We start from the raw sequence: 22,339 nt of genomic DNA, 5'->3' as shown, positions 1-22,339 counted from the left end.
TTGATTACGCAGGGCCAACAATAAAGGTGGATACATAAGTACATCCCAGTGTTTTGCGGCTTCTCGGGCAAAATACCATTTCCATTACGGCATATTCGGACACATAAAACGTGCCGATACAGCGCAGCCACGTTTCACGTTTTTTTGCAGCCGGGCTGTAGCCATTGCTTTGGTACAGCCACCGACGATATGATGCCTACCTATTGAACGCGTAGCAAAAACCCATGGCGTGCATGCGCGAAAGTTTAACCGCTATTGATTTTTTTTTCGCCGTCTTCTCATATGACCGGTCAAACAGACAAACTGATGTTGACTCGGCGATGATTTCAGCGCTAAATTTAGATACATCTGCAGCCTTCCGCTAGAAAGGTCAAGATGGTAGTCAATTGGCAAGGGTCCTTGAAATAAAACATTTTCACGTAAAAACGTCAACAAGCAGCGAAAGCTTGGATTAGGTTGGCCTTAAATCAAGCTTTCGCCGCTGCTTGAGGAGGCCCAAGCAGGCCTAGATATCTTGTCCTCTGGTCGACACGGCACGGTTTGGCCGATCGGAGATAAGTCGCGTCAGTCGGGCTCCTCACAAACAGGGGGGCAAATTTCCAACCTCACTCAGCCTTTTCCAAATGGATAATCTCAAATTGCTTCCGGCTTTGCTTTGCACTGAGCAAACGTAGTGTCCATTTCCCAATTGCCGATTCGCAACGGCAGGAAATGGCCAGACAGTGCTGCTTAACTATCCCACTCGTAGGGAGGTGAACATAACACGTCTACGACATAAAACGCCGAAATAAAGAATGTATACACACATCTAGGAATGCCAAGAGTCTTGGGAGTAGACCACTCGTTGCTCTTCCGGTATTTTTCAACTTCGATTCCTTACTTAATCTGAGCGCGATTAATCGATAAGGCAAGAGGCTAAGGTAGCTGCTCTTTCGAGAAAGTATTTATAATAATAGAGCGCGATTATGTTTTGTTGGTGTTGTTGCTGTGTTTTTTTTCTTTTTTTTTTGCTACAGACTCGTTTTTTAGGTGCCAGATTTGAACCATCTTGTTTGCGTAATCATCCCTACGCTAGGTGTACCGCTTAATTTTATTACCTGATCACATTATTATTTTTTTATATTTCTTCCTTCCCGTTTCTAGACATTCTTTGCTACATCTTCTTTTACAGCAAGTTGGATATCCGATAACCGGAGGCTTCATTTACTGGTCGCCCGCTAGTATTTTTTTTTTAATTAGAATTCGGTCAACGCAACATTTAATACGATTTGTGTCGCAGCGGTAAGCAGCCATATCCGCAGTCATTCGTGAAGTACACACAGATATTATAGTTTTTGTCTGGCTGGCCGTTGTGGCCGTTTTCCTTGGAATTTCAGAAATCGTCCCAAAGCAGTGACCCGTTTGCAATTACGTTTATACAATTTAGTTCCGCTTATCTCCAAGCTCCTACTTTAACAAAATCACTTATTTGTTCGTTTGCAGTAACCACTCCGAACTAACTAGGGCAGGTATTAGCAGAATATGTCGTTTGACTACACGTAGTGCGGCCGTGATACAGCTGTGAGTTACTACGGCATCCAAGAGATACGATACTGTGTAATCATGGTAACTCGCAGCCCTAACTTCACGTAAAGGCTCGTTAACACGCTTGCGACAGCTTACGACCTCTTGTGCCTTACAACCTCTTGTGATTTGTTACGACGAAAGAATACACTGGCGCAATCTATCTGGTTCCCGTAATACGCTTTGCCATTCCCGCATATTTCCTTTTTTTTTTCAAGCAAAAGTATGTACATTTGATCTCACAAAAACTGCAAAACTTTCAATTCAGTTCAGTGAAATGCATTTTCAAGGTCACCTCAATAATGGCGACCGCGTACCAGTGTATCCGCTCGCCGTAAGCGATCGCGAGGACTTGGCCGGCCGTAATCAAACTCAGGTGGGTGAATCTTAAGCCTTGACGTGTCCTAGTCAGACATAATAGATGCCACTTTATATGGCCCCATAGCTTACCGTAGAGCCGTATGGAGCCTTCGGTGGAGCCCAGTGAGTTCTTGGCGAAGCAGCGGTAGGCCCCGAAGTCCTCGGGCAGGATGCGGCGAATCCTCAGCCGCATGTGGACCTTGTACACGTTCTCGATGCGGATGAGCGAGTACTTGGACGACTCGGCGATCAGGTCCCCTCCCTCCAGCGTCCAGTAGTTGATGGACATCGGGAAGGCCTCCGTGTTGCAGTCCATCACCACCTCGCCGCCGAGGGGCGCGCCGATCAGCTGGTTCGGGATCCAGATCATCGGGGGAACTGCGAGAGCGAATTGCGGAAGCGCTGACGAAAGAACCGTCTTGGTACAGTCTGACCGGATGGAGCAGACGAATGCGATAACCAAATCTTAACTATCGGTTAGTAGGTGTACCCTCGCAAATAATATGAGGTGAAACACCGGATAAGACCTTTTATACGTCTGCGGTCCACACAAGCTTTATTATTTCTCAATTTGTCAAAACGTCAGAAGTATCAGACCTCAACTTCGCATTCCGTTACTACATTTGATGAGGCTCTTTCAAAAATTGGCAGACAGGAAAAACAAGCACGAAGGACTGTTTAAGCTCATATTGTCGACGAAGGTACATAAGGAAAGAATTAATCTGTGTATAATTTGAGGCTCTGTTCCTTTCTCAACTAAACTGAGCGATAATCTAACATACCGCGTGTATTACCAACAATACCTAGAATAACGAAAGCTCGTAGACTAGTATTTTGACGTGATATTGGAGTAAGATCGAAAGCAGACACAGATTTTGACATTATCTGTGTCTGCATTCGAATAAAGGCTAGCCCACATGGTGCGCTTTTCTCCGCGTCTGCGTCGCGTCTGCGCCTGCGTTTTGACGTCACTTCCGGCGCCGGGACGAAACGCAGCGTTTTTTGGCGCATTCCGGCGTATCTGGAGGAGCCAGATATTTTGCGTCCACGCGTCGCGTCTCGCGCTGCGTCCAGAAGGCAACAACCAATGAACCGCCGTGTTCACTAGTTGCAAGGAGCGTTTGAATTTTCTCCACTGTTTTCGCCACTGTAGGACTGTAGTTTTCGCCACGGACCTCGCGACAAAGGCGATAATAATAATAATAATAATACTTTTTATTTGCACATATTGCGATACCCACTCGGCAGCGTGCGAGGCTAGGCAAAAAGGTTGAGACCCTTACGCAGGTGGGCCTGCTAGCCCGCCGCCAAGTAGGGAAGGGGATACGGGAAAGGAAAATAAATAAAAACACTCAAAACAGAAAGATACACACAAAAACGGGTAGCAGCCCTGTGCCATTCCAAGGCAGAGCGCACTTGAGAACGCACACACACACACCCGCGCGCGCGGAGTTTACAAAATTTGCACGCTGGCGGCCTTAAATAAAAACGGCTTTTAAGCCCCGCCAACGCTAGCAGCAGGGCGAACATGGGTAGTTACGTCCTTCCCCCCGCGGATATCAGTTTATCATACCTTTTACACAAGTCCAGGGAATCCTCTCTGCTCCGCGGGAGAGGCTACGCTCCTTCAGCGGAACAGAGAGGACCTAGCAAAGTACAAAAGCGTCCTGCACTCTGGCAGGCGAAATGTAAAGATTAGAAGGACACCGAGAGACAAAGGTACAACATTAATACTACCGGCAACAACCGCCACAACGCAACCTCTGCACCACGTGCACCAGCCAGCGGCCAGCCGGCCAGCTGTGAATGTTTTGGCGCGGGCGATGGTGATGCCAATGGCGTATCGAAACGTGGATGAGGCGTCCGCACTAAAAAGGATGAAAATTAGTGAAATTGAGCTTCATTGCAATTGCTGTAATAAAAATGCGTGCTTACTATTACTAAAATTAAATATTACGGAATGTAGCCATCATTTAACGCGCGATTTCTATTTAAATTTTGCTTATGTTTCTTAAGCGCGTCTGGCTACGTTGGACAGACGCTTCGGAAACGCAGACGCGAAGCGCTGCCCGGTAGAGCTGCGTGTGGTTTGACTGGGCGTACGCGTCTGGCTTAGCGCGCGCGCCAAGCCGAGACGCGCGTCTAGACGCACTGAAAAACGCGCCATGTGGGCTAGCCTTAAGAGTACTGCGCATGCGTTTGGCTGGGTCTCGTGTTCGATGAATGCGTCGAAGGACGCGCTTGGCGTCGTACTCGTGCTCAGTTGCCGAGTTTGCGCCATTCGAACGTGAGGAAATTACGTGCGAGTAGGGGAGGTTGTTCACACGCTTCCATTGCTCCAGGCGGCGTTGGTACTACACGAGGTCGGGCCCATGTAAATCCAACGTGTCCCCAATGTGTGCGTCTCTTATGAGCCCCACACTGAACACTTACCTTGTGTTGCTGTAGGGGACAGAGTACGTTAGATTATCAAAGCATAGCAGTAATTGTTTTTTTAATAAATTTATTATTGGTACTGTTAACCATTTGTACAGCTTTTACAGGAGTGGTAATAGGCAAAGAAGGAAAATATTTATGCACACATAATCTTTGAAAAGACATGAAAATATAAGAATCGGTACACACAAGTAGCATAGAAATAATAAATTCATAGCGCATTCTCAAGCGCCAGGTTCTTTATATTTTTCACAAAATTACAGAATCTGTTGTAACTACTGTTTCATTAAGAACCTTGCTCCATTCTCTAATCGCCCTTGGAAAAAACAGAAATTAGAACAATAATTTTTAACTGCTGGTTCCCTTAGGCGCATGCTAAGATGGTGTCGCGTACATTCACCAATGCGCACATCCGTTTAACCATTCTTGTGTGCATTATGTAAGCCGCGAAGGGTTAAGAAAATGAATTTCAAGCGGACACACTTCGTTCTTAACTGAAGAGCAGGAGTTCGGCAAGTCTAAAACTTTTATTGGACGAGTAAAACGTTGGTATTCATTTAAAATGCATCTAGATGCAAGCAGTCAAAATTTATCGAATTTTTACGAATTTGTTACCGTATATGGAATCCCCACTATTTTCACATACTCGAGAACAGGTTTCGCCAAAGTTTTGTAAGCCATGTTTTTTTTTTCTTTTTTCTAGCGATAGCACTTGCTAAGTTTTAAAAATGCCTCGTTATCTTCGTTAGGAGAAGTGGTTCGGTTTTGCTATGACTATGAAACGGAAAGGGATTTCGAACGTCACTCACAGTGCACTTGGAGGAGGATCCTCCTGCTCACGGGCGATGGCACGCCGTTTGACGCGATGCAGAGATAGGGACCCATGTGGAGACGGCTCACTTTGGTGACGCTCAGCTCATCCCCTTCGAACGACACGTCTGCGAAAAGCAGCCACAGAAAATACTGTTCTCTCTTGGAACGGTTGGGTGAGTAGGTTGCGAACACTGTGCTCCGACGGAATTAGTGTTTTGAATTAATTTACTTTAGGCCACGTAGAGTGCTAAATTTCGTAATTGAAAATTCAATGCTGAAAGGAGCTTCGGTGTAGCGATTACGTGGAAATCCCGCAGTTAATAATACTTCAATTTATAAAAAGATGTTATTATGCGTCTAGTGAAGGCATGGAAAACTATGACGTGCCTCTTTCGTCACAGAGTCGCTGATATTGCCGCGATATACACAGTGCCTAAATAATCTTCAGTAGTTTTCACCATGAGTTCGTTGACATGGCGGGTGCAATTTTCACTTGCTGCTTTGGCGAACTTCTCTAACATGCAGCAAGAAAGCGTGCTTTAAATATAAAAAGAATTTTTGGAAAGATTAGTACGACGTTTTTTTAAGAGGCCTCACTTCTTAGAATGTCTTGCAAAATATCTGTTGGAATTCTCAAGCTCGCAAACGGTTTCTTTCGCGGCTCTTCCTATTCGCCTGGATAACCTTTGTAATTTGCTTAAATCGTTTTTTATGAAAAAACAAAGTGTGCTTTCACAATAGATAATTTCTGTAGATTGTTTCCGCGCTGCGGTAACGATGCTCGGTAACACTACAATCACTGCGCAAAACCGCCGGAAAAAAAATGGTCATAGTTATCGAAGTTAACAAAACGATCGATTAAAACTCTCGAATGCGATATCGTTACAATGTCGGTATAATTTACACTGCTTACGACATTAATATCGGCTCCGATACCATTGTTGTCTGATATCGGTGTGGTACTAATGATGCGGTACAGATATCAGGACGGCAAACTCCATCTGCTAAAATATTCCAGTATCTACAGGAATGATTGGGGCTCACTGTCGCTGGCGGCCGCGTGCTGCTGCCAGTTCCCGACGGCGATGGACTGGCCGTCCTCCCGTCTCCAGGTGATGCGGGGCGCCGGGTAGCCGTTGGCTCGGCACACGAGGGTCACGTTAGAGCCCTCGCGCACCAGGACGTCCGAGCTGCTCTCCGAACCCACAATGTCCGGGGGTACTGCAAAAGTGAGCGCAGGGATGTAAAACGTGTCTGCAGATCGGGACACAAATGCAATGAGAAAAATCGCAACAGAGCTACCGGAAACACGATATCGGCATTCTTCCTTTCCTCCTGAATCTAACATTTAGTGGTGAACACCGACCTCTGTGACCTGAGTTTGTGACTACCATATGAATCTTCGTCCCCATTAGTATGTGTTTAAATGCAACACCTTAACGGGGACAAACAAATGTCAACAACAAGCGTTGACGCATGATTTCCGACTGTGTCGCACCCCGTATCCATAAAATGTATACCTCTAGATAATTGTAAAGGAACTCAGTTTTATTGCCTGGAGATAAAAAGCAACAACACAGAAATAAATATTTTTTTTTTACTTCTAAGAAAATCTTAAGCACGTCTTTGAACAACTCTCAATGGTACCTCCCTGAAAAAAAAATAAAGAAACGATAGAGTCTGTCAAAGAAGCAGAGAAAGAGGTGATAAAACGAGTCACCCTCAAATACTGTCACCATTCCACTTCTACTCCCAAGGAACCCGAGTGAAGGACTGCGGGACAAAGGAAAGTGGCAGAAATTGGCCACGAGTGTCTGGAACTCTCGAACCACTTCGACGGTGTTAGCGGCATTACACGAGAGTGTCCCGAAAAAGGGTGCTCGCAAATGGAATGATGCTCGCTGTTGCTGATGCTGCCGCTCCGCCGTCGAACCAGATCGGAGACAGAAAGCTTTCGTCGCTGAAGAAACGAAAGGAAGGGGACACAGAAGGGAGTCAAGGCGAGGTGCCGCCATCTTTGTTAGCCAAATCGAGTTAAGGGACCCCTCCCGATGAAGTGGTTTCGCCTAGCCGCTTCCCGGTCCCAACACCCCCATGTCGCTGCTAGGGCACTGCCAAGATGGGTAAGGAGGATAGGCGGCTTCATGATGCCGAAGACGGTACTAAAAAAAAAAAAAGCGCGGGAAAAGTGGTAAGGGAACCGCGGGAAAGCAAAAGCGCGGGAAAGTAAGAAAACGCGCGGGAAATGAGGAAAAGCGCGGGAAAGCAGGAGGAAACCGCGGGAGATGGAGAAGGGTGAGAAAGGACGGAAGACAATCTAATTTGGGAATTCACTAGGAGCACTGAACTCCTCTGTCTCGAAGCGACCTTCTCTCCCGATAAGTGAATCGCGAGAGGCTCCGGCTGCGAAGGGGGAGCGAGACGAGCGAGTCGCTTTAAAGGTCGATAATTTAAAGATGAGGAAAGAGGAGAAAAAACGGATTTAACGCGAACGATCCGCCTGCACAGCGCGTGACATGCCCTAGTTTTCCGCTTGTTTGCATTTCTGACTTTGTTCTGGGCGGATTTACGTCTGGTTTTGTTTCGGGGCTCGCCGTCGTCTGGCGGTTTTTTGAATGGGTTTCTTCTCGGCAGAGCGTTCAAGCGTAGCTCGATGAAAAAAAAAAAAAAACACTCCAAAAAACTACAAAGCGAAAACCTATAAGGGGACAAGAGGAACCTACTAAGCGAAGATATATATATATATATATATATATATATATATATATATATATATATATATATTGTTTTTTTATAGTCAGAACAAAAAAAAAACAGCTGTTTGACTTGTGGCTGGTTTGTCGAGCCATAGAGGACACCGACATGTCTCGTCCTGTTATACAATTTCGTTCATCTTTAAAGCAATGACAAAAGGAACTATAGACCACAAACTACGATGCCCTGTGCAATAAAATAATACCGGTGAACCAATTTTAAAGGACCTGTTGGCGGTTCTGCTATCGGGGGTGCTTTCCTATGACGTGTTGATGTCAGTTCGAGGGCGGTTTCATGAAAATGAATTTTTGCGTGCGACGACGTCAAAACATCGTTATTACTTTCTTTTGGAACGAGAGTGATTATAATTAACCCGGAGACTGTACAACCAGATACTGCACAAAATAGGGGACGCGGGAAATTATTTCTACGCCATTTCTTTTTTTATAGGCGAACTACACGTGCGTATTTATGGTACATAAATAGCAAACATCCATTTTAACAAAACAATGTTTTCTATTTTTACAATAAACACACTCAATAAATATATTAGCCTTAAAGGTTTTGGTTTCGTGTTTTCTCCTACCTTTAAAATCTATGGTTATTTTTCGTAACTACATAGTCAAACATGTACTCCCATATGTATAATCAGGACAGGTATTATAGCTCATAAAAAAATAATCAGATGTATACACAAAAAAGAAAAGATACGTTTAGCAAAAAGCGCAGCCACGACAATAAAAAAAAAAAAAAATAATGACACAATGTCTCCACACACGATTGACGCGGACATGAAGGGGTCGTATGTGTTTGTCATTTCTTTCTTTCTCTTGCTGCTTGGGGAAGAGGCTTTGTTATCTTAGGTAATAATGAGAAACAATTAATTTTATTGCATATATATAGATATACCGGGAGTTTTTGCGAAGACTTTAAAAAATCCTAAAAATTAGGGCGATTGAAAAAAGAAGAAACTCTCTTCGGGAACAAACTACCAGCCACGGCGGACGGCAGGAATTGCCAAAAACCTACTAATTAGCCAGATAATTAATTAAAACTTGTTAATTAACTTTTTAATTAGTGGAAATAGACATATGATTCCAATTAGAAAGTTGCTGAACGTTATCGAAAACCACTAAATCAGTCATTTTCAGAAAGACTTTAAGCGCTTGAGAAGAGTAGTAGCACTCTAAAATTACCACTCGTGGAGCAGGTACAAGGCTGGGGCTAGATAAGAGGCGGAAAAATCGCGCGGGCGCCTTACCGCAAACGCTAGCCTTGTACCTGCTCCACGAGTGGTAACTTCAGTGCGCTACTACTCGTCTCACACGCTCAAAGTCTTTCTGAAAATGACTGATTTAGTGGTTTTCGATAACGCTCAGCAAATTTCTAATTGGAACCATATGTCTATTTCCCCTAATTAAAAAGTTAATTAACAAGTTTTAATTAATTATCTGGCTAATTAGTAGGTTTTTGGCAATTCCTGACGTCCGCCGTGGCTGGTAGTTTGTTCCCGACGAGAGTTTCTTCTTTTTTCAATCGCCCTAATTTTTAGGATTTTTGAAAGTCTTTGCAAAAACACCCGGTATATACATATATATTTATACAAGGTGTTTCAGAAAAAGTTGACAAATTCGATGTTGCGAAAACTACGCGTAGCAACAAAAAAAAAAAGCTTGTGTCGTTTTAGTCCTGGAACAGGGGCCTGTTTAGGAAAATTAATAAAGTCCGGGATAATTAGATTGTTAATCATTTTTGCGTAATTAACTTTTTTAATGTTGTGGTTAAGGGCATGGTTTCAACTAGAAAATTGCTCAGCATCATAGAAAAACACTAAATGAACAAATTGCAGAGTGGTAGAGGCGCGCGAAGCGTTTTACGGCTTTCTGAAAAACCGCACAAATTCGACGGACTTGTAAGTTTCGGTTTGCAATCGGAACGCATCTCCGCTCCGACGGTACCGCGCCCCGTGGAGAAATAGTGCAACCAGCCTCTGCTGCGTTGCGCGAGGACGGCGCAGCAGAGGTTGGTTGCACTATTTCTCCACGGGGCGCGGTGCCGTCGAATTTTGGTGGTTTTTCAGAAAGCCGTAAAATACTTCGCGTGCCTTCTATCATTCTGTAATTTTCCTTTATTTAGTGTTTTTCGATGATGCTGAGCAATTTTCGCATTGAAACCATGCCCTTAAACAGAATATGAAAAAGTTAATTACGCAAAAATAATTAACAATCTAATTATCCCGGACCGTAATAATTTTCCTAAATAGGCCCCTGGCCCAGGACTAAAACGACTAAAGAATATTTTTGTTGCCACGCGTAGTTTTCGTAATATCGAATTCGTCTACCTTTCGTGAAACACCTTGTATGTATATTTCTACCAGACGCTTCTTTCGCAAAATTCCCACGAAGGGCATCGGAGCTTTTGCTGAAAAAGCCGTAGAGTAAATGAAGGGTTTGAAAAACGAAAACAGCGCTAAAACAAACGAAGGGAACAAGGAAAAGAATTCTCATATAGGCATTGACATTGAACCGAGCATATTATTTCCGATAGAAATAAAATATTACGCAATGATATCCTCACAAAGTGGGGTCAAAGCCGAAGAAATTGAAAGGAAAAAACAAAAGTAAACACCGACAAAAAATGTAGATGAGAGCAATAACAATAAAATAAAAAAAGACATATTTACAAGCACAGTCTTTCATCGTCGCACACGCGCATGCGCTGTACAAGCCTCTCAGCGGTTCATTACCGTGAGCCACCCCGATGTATGGATCCGACAGAGCCGCTTTCATGTTGCGCTGTCTGCTCCAATTTTCCCGCTCGAACGAAGCCCGAGATGTGTGTGCGACGAAGCGCGCTTTTCTTTTTGCTTTTGCTTTTCCCGCGGTTTTCATTCCCGCGCTTTTATTTTGACGCGCACTTTTGTCTTGTCTTTTTTTGGCGCGCCTTTGAACGTTGCTAGGCTCGCGCGCCCGAGTTTGTTTCCTTGTTTTTTTCAGGGTCATCGGGATCCGGTTGATTGAGAGGTCAGTCATCCAATCTGTCACTTGATTAACTCGGCTCTACTACAACAGCTCAGCGCTTTCAATACGCTCTGTGTGGGTCGTGATCAGCCTTGCTTATTAGAAACCTGTCGCTTAATAGAGAATTCGTTTTAAAGCCGATCTACAGAATCGTCTTCTGCCGGGAAGAAAACCGGTTCCCAGTTTCCCTCACTCCATTGCCTTTCGCGCTCTGCCAACACCTCCTCTCCCCACAGAAGCGGGTGAGTCACTGAACGCAGGAAGCAGGAGAATCTCTCTCCTTCTCAAAAGGAAAGGGTAAATGTGGGGAGGGTTTCCTCATATTTGCTTGCTTGTCGGAACGGAACTAAAGTGCGCCATGTCCCAAAGCCCCCTCTGTAGTAGGAGTGCACTGCACAACATTGGCAAAAAGTGAGTGTATTCGAATATATATTGTCTCCAGAAAATTGCTTTCTCTTATGTTCATACCGAGAAGAGAATGGGTGTACCGAGAAGAGAATGGGTGTATGGTTCGATATGCTTCATCAGTTACAGTCGTTGAATGACATGCCGCATTTTATAATACGCGTAAATCTAAAAAAATAAAAGTCGTGTTCGAGGCGGGGTTTGAGCCGCACGTCCGGAAGCTTCCTGGCTCGAGACGACGTCCATTCCCCGAAGTGAAGAACCCAGGGGTTCAGTGGAGGTGGGAGACTTGGTAACGTAACGAACGGTTTAATTACATGGTAGCGATACAGTCGTCAAATCCGAGAGAACACAACAGAGCAGCCTCGCGCTCCGCCTTATATAGGGTCCGTTTCTCCCTCACTCCCCGCCAGGGCAGCAGGTGCGATGCAGCAACCCGCCGTCAAGTGCGATGCAACAAAGTCCGCCGTCCAGTGCGACGTAGCCAAAGTTCTCCGCAGTTAGGCCATGCCTCTCTCCCTTTCCCGAGCGCACCAACCACCACGCACACACACACGTCCCGCTAACGTCACGGGCGCGTTGAGACTTGTTGCCGCAGGCCCCGTCACGCAGGCGACGGTCCCGGACTCGTCGGGACTCGTTTCGCGCAGGCCCCGACAAGCGGGCGACGGTCCCGGACTCGTCTTGACTCGTTTCCGCAGCGTTGAAACTCGGAAGAAGGTCGCCGAAGGTTCCATTCTTAACAGCCCCTCCGGGGCCAGGGAAACCTCGAATGGCCGGTGGTACTATCGCTGGCCTGAAGAGGTGGGCTTGGAGTAGGCCTTGAGAAGACGCTGCAAGCACTAAGCAAACTCCCAAACCTCTCACAACGGAGGCATCAGCGGAAACGTCCCCCACAACACCACGCCACACCGCAGTCAAACGCTCGGAATCCGCCAGAGACCCGCCAGACTGGATTACGGATTACCAAAATTTGCCAAAACAATGCAATTTAAAACCTTAGGACAATTTCGGGTATCGAGACCCGCTGTCGCCAAAGCAAAACTCATTTTTCCAAAGAGGTCACTATGAACAAAATACAAAAAGACAAAACTTCGCAATTTGTGAGGTCATTTTGGGGTTTTAACGAAATGCCCCCACTTAGATCCTCATTCCCGTGGATGACGAAAACCTCTGAGATCATCCCTACTCTTTTTGATGATATCAGAAAAATCTGCTCAACCCATCGGCATTGCTGTTAAATTTGCCTTTCCTCTTCCTTACGCTGAAGTCATAGTGATCGATTTTCACGTGATTTCTAGACGTGAAAATGCGGTCCTTATAGCGCCGATAAAACAATCCGCCTTTTTCATGCCCCGTCACATTGGTCCTAGCAATCTCCTGAGCTGTACCGCGAAACCCTGACACACTAGGGTCGCTCTTCTGCTCGACTGTCAAAGACGCTCTGTCTACTCGTAACGGAGGACCAAAGTTACGTGACGCCGGAGCTACGAGAGATCCTTTGATGATCCCGTCTTCCTCCGCCTTTTCCGCCGGCGCGTTGGGACGGCGTACGCTTTCTGGTGCTACGAGGTCGGGCTGTTCTACAACCCGAACCCCCTCATCCCGTTTCTCTGCCTCCAACTCTGGGAGTGCTTGCTCCCCGTCAGCTGCCTTTCGCTCTGGATCACTCGTCAACAAAGGGGCGAGCTGACGCGATTTGGACCTCGTACACGACTGAACGAGTCCTTCTCCCAGTTGTTGACCCCAGGGGGGGGAAGGTGCCGCCGCTTCCAATGCACCCTCCTCAGAATTTACGGCGCTCCGTGGAGGCCGCCATGTTAAAACTTGATACCAGTGTTGCTGCATCTGTAGGTCATCTTTACGTTAGAGCTGACGGAGAAAATCTGGCCACGGCGCAACGCCGATGTACGCTGGAAGCTGGAGCCGGTTTGCTTTCGTTGTTTTTGTTTGGTCGGAGAAAATCTAGCAACAACGCACGTTCAACATGGCGCCGGTATTGCTTCGGCAGCTTCGGTTTGACCACGTTTGACGCGGTTTTCGAGAACATGTAGCGAAGACGTGACCGAAGAAGTGCCCCTTGATGGTCCCGGAAGACGGAAAGAATCATTCGTAATCGCCGTGTGTGCTTTGAAAGCGAAGGGAGTCACAGGGTCCACGAGTGCGCAACCACAAGCCAAAGTTCACGACAGCGCTCCGTTGACTTCGGCGATCTCGTTCTGTTTGGTGCAACGCGGCGATGCGGCAAAGAGTTGAAACGTTCGTGGTGTGTGGTGCGGTGCTTGGAGGTAGAAAGAAGCCCATACTAACACGAAGCGCAAATTTGTTATTGTGGGGTTGAAATTCAGCGGTTTCAGTCCCGTCGTCGTCAGCTGATCGGTCCAGCTGGTCTGGGAGGACGCCAGTGAGCGCTTTTAAAAGTAAATCTTCCTTCGTTCCGTTTCAAAATGTGGAAGATTCTCGACGCATACCATTTTTAAAAAGCTGCGGGCGTTTTCAACGAAATTAAGTCGTTTTAATTGAACAATGGACTCCGGATTGTCGTCCTAGACCTGCCGTTTTTATGTTTCGTGTTGTTGGCGTTAGCACAGCGACGCACACCGCCCGAGTAGATGATTCGGTCCTGCAAACGACCAGTCATACAGAATTTCAGGGAAACTTAAGTCACCACCGATGTTTTCTTGTAAATCTCGTGTGACTTTGTTGCGCTCGTCATGTTGTGTGAATAAATTAGGGCAACGTTTCCTACCTGCCTGCGGATGCATGAACTGAGACCATTTTTTTACGTAGTGAACATAGCGTTTTTTTCTTTATTTTGGAAAGAGGTGTTGGGGAATTTATTATGGTACAATCACTTGAGAGTTAAGAAATTGGAGAGAGCGAGCATGCTTTCCCAACTTTGTCTCTTTTCTCTCTGGCATTGCCCCTAGTTTCAAGTTGCAGTTTCAGTAGACATGCCTACTAGTAGGTACAAACTGCTCTAAAGCAGGTAAAAGACTGCTAAGTCGGGGCGGTGCGGACTCCGTGTTTCGCGCTTTTCGCAAGGTGGCTGGGTAAGTGCTTTTGCGAGGTATGCGGAATACACAAACGATTTTGTTACGCCCGTCGGTTGCGTCTCTCCAGCAAAACGAATAAGATGATCTACAAAAGCGCAATCACAACCCAATATTTACGATAACAGTGCATTTGATTCGGTGGTCCGTGTAGTTGTATTTTACCCTGCTTTCTGCAACACCGTGTCATGGCGAAGAGCTGGAACGTACACGGATTGTGCTGGGCTACCGGTTGACTTAAAGGCGGATCCAGAACTCCGTTTGTTTTTTTTTTTCTTTGGAGGGGGGGGGGGGGGGCAGAACCACAGTGCACCGACGGCCCCTAGATGTGCGCCGCTGCGCCGACTTTTGGTTCTAAGCCGTGCTTTGAAACCGCCGCCGCGGACTTCAGTCTCGGTTGAAGCGACGGAGTGGTTCTCAAAGTTCAGAGTACAAGTGTCCCTGCTAGGGTGCGGCCTACCCTATTTCGAACCCTCCTCCTTGAGTACCGAGCCTCCTACCACCTGGCAGGCCGGTAGTTGGTGTTATTTCGGGGGATCCACCCATGTCAAATCGCCCTCCGAGAAGGGGGCAAGGGGGGGGGGGGGGGGGGGGGCGGCCGTCCCCGTCGCCCCTTCTTCGGTCCGCCGCTGGGTTGACAGAAGCCCGCGTCGCCCGCATCGGCACTGAGTGCACTTAGGCTGTTATAGTGGCTTTAGGCTGTTGATGCTCAAGCCTTCCATCCGCGGCTTGCCGCCAGCTGATCCAGCTGCTCGACGGTGAGGAAGCGGCGAAAGTTACCTCTAAAGTAAATGTAAATCCTTGTTCATACAGTTATCCGGTGTCAAAGTGTGGAAGGTGTCCAACGTGTATTGAGGGCGCGAACTACGGGCGTTTTGCCTTGCTTTCGTAACCGAAACCAGAACAGCGAGATAACTGCCTTGCGTACTCTAAAATGATGAAAGTCGTCAAAAACCCGTTTCTAGGGTTTCAAACCAAGTAAATAAGACAAATATAAGTCAACTTCGTTGTCTGTATGCAGGAGGACTTATGTAACACAACAATACATTCTCGTTCCAAAACGAAAAAGAAAGTAAAACTCAGTCCGCCGTATATGGCAGCGACTTCTCCGCTGCAAAACCTATGCTGGCAACGTAAGCGGTTTTATTATGGCAGCCTCCGCTTTGCGCCGCGTTCCCTTTCCCTCCTTCCCCCCCCTGGTTGACCCCTTTCGCGCAGCAGGAAATCTGACCGGTTAGAAAACAAATAGGGATACTCCAACGGGACTGTTTGCGAGACAGCCGCCTCTGTCACTAGCTCTCCGAACGGGCCAGTTATCCTTACTCTCGCCATAGGCAGACAGACACTGTGCTTCTCGAGCAGCTGCTTGATCCAAACTACCTTTCCAGTAAAGTCGGATGTCGTTACATACGACGGATGAACAACGTCCATCGTCGCTGCACTGTCACGAAGCACCCTGCACGGCTTTCCGTTTACCTGGAGCACGTGAAGATAGGGACGAAGAAGCTCCAGGTCCCTGTCACTACCGCTCACGTACGAGAACACAACCCGCGGTTTGTTACACCTGGCCGCTGTGTGTCCCGGCTCCTGACAGTTGTAGCACAGGAACGGCTTCCTTGCCTCGAACTGCCCTTTTTGGCTTTTCCGTGCCTCGTCTCCGTTCGAGGGATCTCCGCTCGAGGGATCTCCGCTCTTTTCTGGGACCTTTTGTCCTGTTTCTGGCTTCTCGGGCCTTTTTTCTCGCGAGCCGTTTCCCTGTCGGAAGGGCTTGCGCTGATCGCTCCGGCCGGGTTCGCTTTCCTCTCCGCTCAGCTTTCTACGCGTTGCGTACTCTTCGGCTAGCTCAGCGGCCCTTTCGACAGAGTCGACTCCCACCCTATCCTGCACCCAGAGCTTGACTGACTGCGGAATGCTACGAAAGAACTGTTCGAGGCACACACACTCGACTACCTTGTCGCGGCTTTCGTACACTTCCTCGCTCTTCAACCATTCTATCAAGTTGGTTTTAAGCGCGTACGCGAATTCCGAGTAGCCCTCGCTGCTCTTTTTGGATGCGTTTCTAAACCTTTGACGGAATGCCTCGGCAGAAAGGCGATACCGCTTCAAAAGGCTCGACTTCACCTTGTCGTAGTCGTCCGCGTCTATAGTACTAAGGCGCGCGACAACCTCTGCAGCCTCACAGGGCAACAAAGTCAAAAGCCGTTGCGGCCACGTTTCTGGGGCGAAGCTCAACTTCTCACATGTCCCCTCAAAGTTAACTAAGAATAGGCCCACGTCTTCCCCAACTTTAAACGGCTGCAGGAGCTTCTTCATTTGATACGACTCGGCCTCACTTGCTCGTACCGGAGCCCCAACTCTACTGTTCTGCGAGTTTAATCGCTGTTGTTCAATTTCGAGCTCTAGCCTTTTTAGCGCTCGTTCCTCTGCCGCTGCAGCCTGCTCCTGTTCTCGTTCCTCTTTCGCTGCAGCTTGTGCTCGTTCTCGTTCCTCTTTCGCTGCAGCCTGCTCCTGTTCTCGTTCCACTTTCGCTGCAGCCTCACTTTTAGCGTTCTGAAGTAATTCCCACGCAATTTTAATATCCTCTGCTTCCGCGCTCTCTGAAATTGCTTTACTGATCTCAGATTTCTTCATCTTTTGCTCCACCTCCACACCAAATTCTTCACATAAACAGAGTAAATCTGTTCTCAGTAACCTCATTAGATCCATGATCGCTGCTCTTTAGCTTTGGCTTTGCTATAAAACTTGTCGCGAGGTTGTACACAAACCTAGCGCACGAGTCAAACACTAAGGATTCCCAGCAGTTCAAAATTAATTACCCATAATCTGAAGCCTGGCGAATCTCAAAGCAAAGTCCAAACGCTCACCCACAGATGTAGCACGATGTCGCATGGTCCGATCCCAACTGCTGCCAACCAGTTGTTCGAGGCGGGGTTTGAGCCGCACGTCCGGAAGCTTCCTGGCTCGAGACGACGTCCATTCCCCGAAGTGAAGAACCCAGGGGTTCAGTGGAGGTGGGAGACTTGGTAACGTAACGAACGGTTTAATTACATGGTAGCGATACAGTCGTCAAATCCGAGAGAACACAACAGAGCAGCCTCGCGCTCCGCCTTATATAGGGTCCGTTTCTCCCTCACTCCCCGCCAGGGCAGCAGGTGCGATGCAGCAACCCGCCGTCAAGTGCGATGCAACAAAGTCCGCCGTCCAGTGCGACGTAGCCAAAGTTCTCCGCAGTTAGGCCATGCCTCTCTCCCTTTCCCGAGCGCACCAACCACCACGCACACACACACGTCCCGCTAACGTCACGGGCGCGTTGAGACTTGTTGCCGCAGGCCCCGTCACGCAGGCGACGGTCCCGGACTCGTCGGGACTCGTTTCGCGCAGGCCCCGACAAGCGGGCGACGGTCCCGGACTCGTCTTGACTCGTTTCCGCAGCGTTGAAACTCGGAAGAAGGTCGCCGAAGGTTCCATTCTTAACAGTCGATACGAAGAATAACGTATGCTACACAAGTACATCTGCAATAATCATCTCTCCTTAAATCAAATAGTTTCACCGGCCATCACTCCACGCTGGAGTTTAGCAGCGAAAGGATTTAACAACGGCGATTCCATAGAGTTTAAGATTGCATGTTATGTAGCGTAGACACACCGTTCATGAGGGAAGGGAGCGAAATTCATCAACGATGCGAGAACAAAGGTAGAAACAGCAGGATGTAAACCGGTGTTGAAAGGAGAAACATGGCACTCGACTTCGTGTTCAGTTACGTTTATTTTATTTTTTATTCGACAAAGCACGCGGAAGCCTAGTGTTCAATGACGTCATCTGTTTTGGTGCCATACCCCGATTCGCTTCGACGGAAGCGGATATCTTCGTCTCACGATACCTTAGCTACTCAAGTCGTTCTGTGTGCGTTGCACCTTAAAACCCCCAGAGAAGCAGTCGTACCGTGCTGGCTAATTCTGTTACATCTACAGAGTGAACCAGCGTCGCCTGACCTCAAAATAAGAGATAAATCAGGCTTTCTTTGACGTATCAATCAGAATAACTCGTACATCGATATATTTAATTATTTTCGCAACTGTCTAGCACCACTTTACATTAAATCTCGGCCAGCACTGTCACAATATCCACTCTCTTTTGCACATTAATCAACAAAATATCCCAATTGATTCTTAGGAGACAAATGTCTCGAGAGATGTTGACAGAGCCATGGGGCGTTCGTTCTTGGGCTCGCTCATATGGAGCGCTGATCGAAGATTCGTGCACTAAACTCTCTCATCTTCCGAATTCCACAAGTGAGTTGTCTACCCCGAGTATAGTGTTCCTCTTAGAGTCCCCCCCCCCCTCCCCCCCCCCCCCCCCTCTCAATCTTCCCCCTCCCCGAAGAAGAAAAAAAGTAAAAAGAAAAGCGAAACATCTTGAATTATTTAACCTACACAAGAATGTGCTGAGTAGACAGAAATCTGGACCGCAATACGGCTTCAGCCCAATCTTTCCCACCACAGAGATAGCTCAATGTCTGCTGTGGACAAGCGCCTCAGGGTCAAGACTGGCATGGAGCGGCCCTCAAGCCAACCCGACGGACAGAGAACAAAAAGACGACAAAAGCGGGAAAGGAGGCTGGGTTGGAGCTGATGAGGTGTTTTTGATGAGAGAACGAGATCTCTAAAGATTGGACGAGGGAAGGAGGAAAAAAGAAGGCAAGGCGCGCCATAGAAAGGGGCGGCGCCTTTGTGTCGCCCATAGGGAGCCTTCGATTCTGCGGTCACCGGTCGGGCGCAGAGCAAACGGTGCCGCTGGTTCTCGCCGGCGGTGCGGGAAGTCGTTCGATACGCGATACAGATCGATGTGGGCATCGATTCCATCGCTACCTTGAGTGAGAGAGAGAAGGGGGTAGTGACATGGAGACAGTAAGCTCCTAATACGCGTACACCAACTGATGACGTTGCCGTTCCATAATGGTAGAGAGGGAAGTGATGAAGGGGGGGGGGGGGGGCAGAGGAGGAAAATACGAAGACAGTGGAATCTCGGTTCACGTGAGCAGGAAAGAAGGGGTAGTGGGGGGGGGGGGCGGGGGGGGGGAGGGGAGGCTGGCTAGATGTTTAGATACGCTTGTACAAACACAACAACCTTCTCCCTCTTCGATCCGAACTCAGATATGACTGGCACGTTGACGGACTTTGCGATCGAACGCCGGGCTGTGGTATGGAGATGACTGTTGATATTCGTTTCAGGGACTAGAGCACGGCATAATTGACTTTTTTGGTTGGAAGGGAAAGGCGTTAGGTCGATGAACTGATTCTGGGTAGTGATAGGTCGGTTGGGCGTGATGGGTTGAGGCGAACAGGGAGGCAAATTAGAGGGTGTTTAACATGGCGCGTCTCAATCTGATTCTTGAAACGGCGAGCCGTCGCTGCCGTTATCGAAGTCACCGGACTGCAACGTCGCCAGTGTCAAAATGAGCCATCGATAGCGCATTTGGTGGGGGCTTTTGACTCGCTGCTACAAGAAGGCGTTAAAAATGGGTCGCGACGGAGTAAGCGGGTCTTAAGCTCAGACATCGGTTATTCCGGCTATATGATGAACTGCACCTGCGACACGTGCAGGTAGAGGCGAGGGACATGAGAGTGCGTGTACACTCACCGAGCACGTCGAGGTAGCCGACCTGGCTGCGCATGGGCACCGTGTTCACCTGGCACATGTAGCCGCCCCGGTCGGCCTCGGTGACCCCGTCGATGACGAGGAGCCAGCTGCGGTCCGACGGACTCAGGTGCACGCGGTAGTTCTGCGTGATCACGCTCTTGTGGATCGTCAGGATGGTCTTGCTCTCCACGCGCAGCCAGGCCACCTGGACCGAGAAGAAATATACCGATCTTACTAAGCGTTCGGCGCATGCGTGACGCCGCCACCACTTTAGTTTAAGAGATGAAGGCGACGATTACAGGAAAACTTAATCGGTTCTGTATTTGAGTAAAACATTTTGATAATCTACATTTGGCCTTCAGAATCACGAATATTGAGATTTCTTTTCAAATTGGTGCATTGAGGCTGCAGGAGATAATTTTAAAAGTACCGCCGAAGTTCCTCCTTACATGAGCGTTACGTCATAAAATGAGTTTCCGGAATCCCCCTCTCGCGCTCCTTCAGCGCCTATCGATGTTATGCATCGCGCTGTTGCTACTTTCAGAAAGGTCAGGAAAAACAAAATGTCACGACTTGGTCGCCAAACTCGCCAAAGACAAAGAGTTTTTGAAGGTAAACATCTTCGACAGACGTCTGTCTGGTTGGGAAGTGACAATGAAAAAATATTTGACTCCAACCAAAAATTAAGCTCGGACCCAACGTTTCAAAACCAGTTCGGCTTCTTCTTCAGGGGCGATTGATCTCGTGCGTGGGAGCAGCCTCGTCTTCTTTGGTGGCACGAATATCTTCTAATCGCGCTTCCGCCTTGCCATCCAGTCTTTTTCTAATCACGTGTCTTAGTCCACTCACATAAACAGATGGTAAGGTACCCATGGATCTGTTAATATTTCCTGGTGTATTTTGGATGTGCCACGATTCAAGGTGATGTCTTATTCGGAGATTTCTTTCAACATCAAGAACGGACGCGTTCGCGAAGTCTATCGGATGGTCAAAGGTGTCACAGTGCTCCGCAAGAGCACTGCGTTCTCGGTCGAATTTGCGAACATCGTTCTTGTGCTGGCGTAACCTTTCCGCAAAGTTCTTTGTTTCGCCGATATAAGATGCAGGACATTTTAAGCAGGAGATCCGGTAAACAATTCCCGGTGCTTTTTTCTTCGGGGGGCGATCTTTTGGTCTTGGCATGAATCGTCCGAGAGTGGATACCGGTTTGTGAGCCACGTGAATGCCTTGTTTTGCGAGCACCCGTGGCAGTGCTTCGCTAGTACCTTGAACGTAGGGAACGCTGATGCGCGTGATGGGGCGATGCGGCGCAGCTCCCTTCGGTTGTGGGTTTTGGCGAGCATGAACCGTACGTTTGGTGACTTGTCGGATGAACCTTGTATGGTATCCGTTCTTTGTCAGGTCAGCGATCACACTCTGCTCCTCGCTTTTTCTGTCAGTTTCTGAAGAACAGATAACAGCCGCCCTGGACATGAGTGTTGCAACGACTGATGCCTTGTGACTCGTTGGATGGTTCGACTTAAAATTAAGGTAGCGTCCGGTGTGAGTGGGCTTCCTGTATACCGAAAACTTCAACTCTTCCCCTTGTCTCTTCACCAGTACATCAAGGAATGGTAAAGTGTTGTCTTTTTCCCGTTCCACGGTGAACTGGATGTTGGGCTCGATGGAGTTGAGGCGAGCCAGGAACTTATGAACTTCTGATGTTTTTTAATATACAAAAACAGTCGTCCACATAACGCATGAACACCTCAGGTCTGTTGGTAAAGGACTGTAGCGCTCTTTGTTCGATGCTTTCCATTGTCAAATTTGCAGTGGTGACAGATATGGACGCACCCATCGCAGTTCCGCTGGTTTGTTTGTAAGATCAACGTTCCTCTGCCACCCATAGTAGATTTCACCACCTCTCCGCTCCGGGCCTTGTCAAACTACTTACACCGGATAATTTCGCCTCTCACTGGAAAAACATCGACCTATGTCCGCAATGCCGGTGACTTTGTTGAACGCATGTCAGAAGTGAAGGTCAACAGGGAACACAGCATGGCGTCGTTCGATGTCGTGTCCCTCTTTACCAGCGTTCCAGTACCCCTGGCAGTCTCCACAGCCAGAGCGGCTCTCGAATCAGATTCCGAACTCAGCACCAGAACCTGCCTCAGCGTGGACGAGCTGTGCCGCCTTCTTGATTTTTGCCTCCGCAGCACCTACTTTTGCTTTAAAGGGGACTTTTACAAACAAACCAGCGGAACTGCGATGGGTGCGTCCATATCTGTCACCACTGCAAATTTGACAATGGAAAG

The 22,339-nt window shown here is 47.9% G+C and overlaps 1 pseudogene; it reads right to left on the bottom strand.

Annotated features, from left to right (window-relative positions):
* LOC8041105 overlaps positions 1-22,339 on the bottom strand; it is a 159,983-nt pseudogene that overhangs the window by 3,386 nt on the left and 134,258 nt on the right.

This window comes from Ixodes scapularis, unplaced genomic scaffold (genome assembly GCF_016920785.2).
Source record: "Ixodes scapularis isolate PalLabHiFi unplaced genomic scaffold, ASM1692078v2 PGA_scaffold11__112_contigs__length_91849675, whole genome shotgun sequence".
Taxonomy (NCBI): Eukaryota; Metazoa; Arthropoda; class Arachnida; order Ixodida; family Ixodidae; genus Ixodes; species Ixodes scapularis.
The sequence above is the reverse complement of the archived record's forward strand: the minus strand, read 5'-3'. Positions and strand labels throughout refer to the sequence as shown.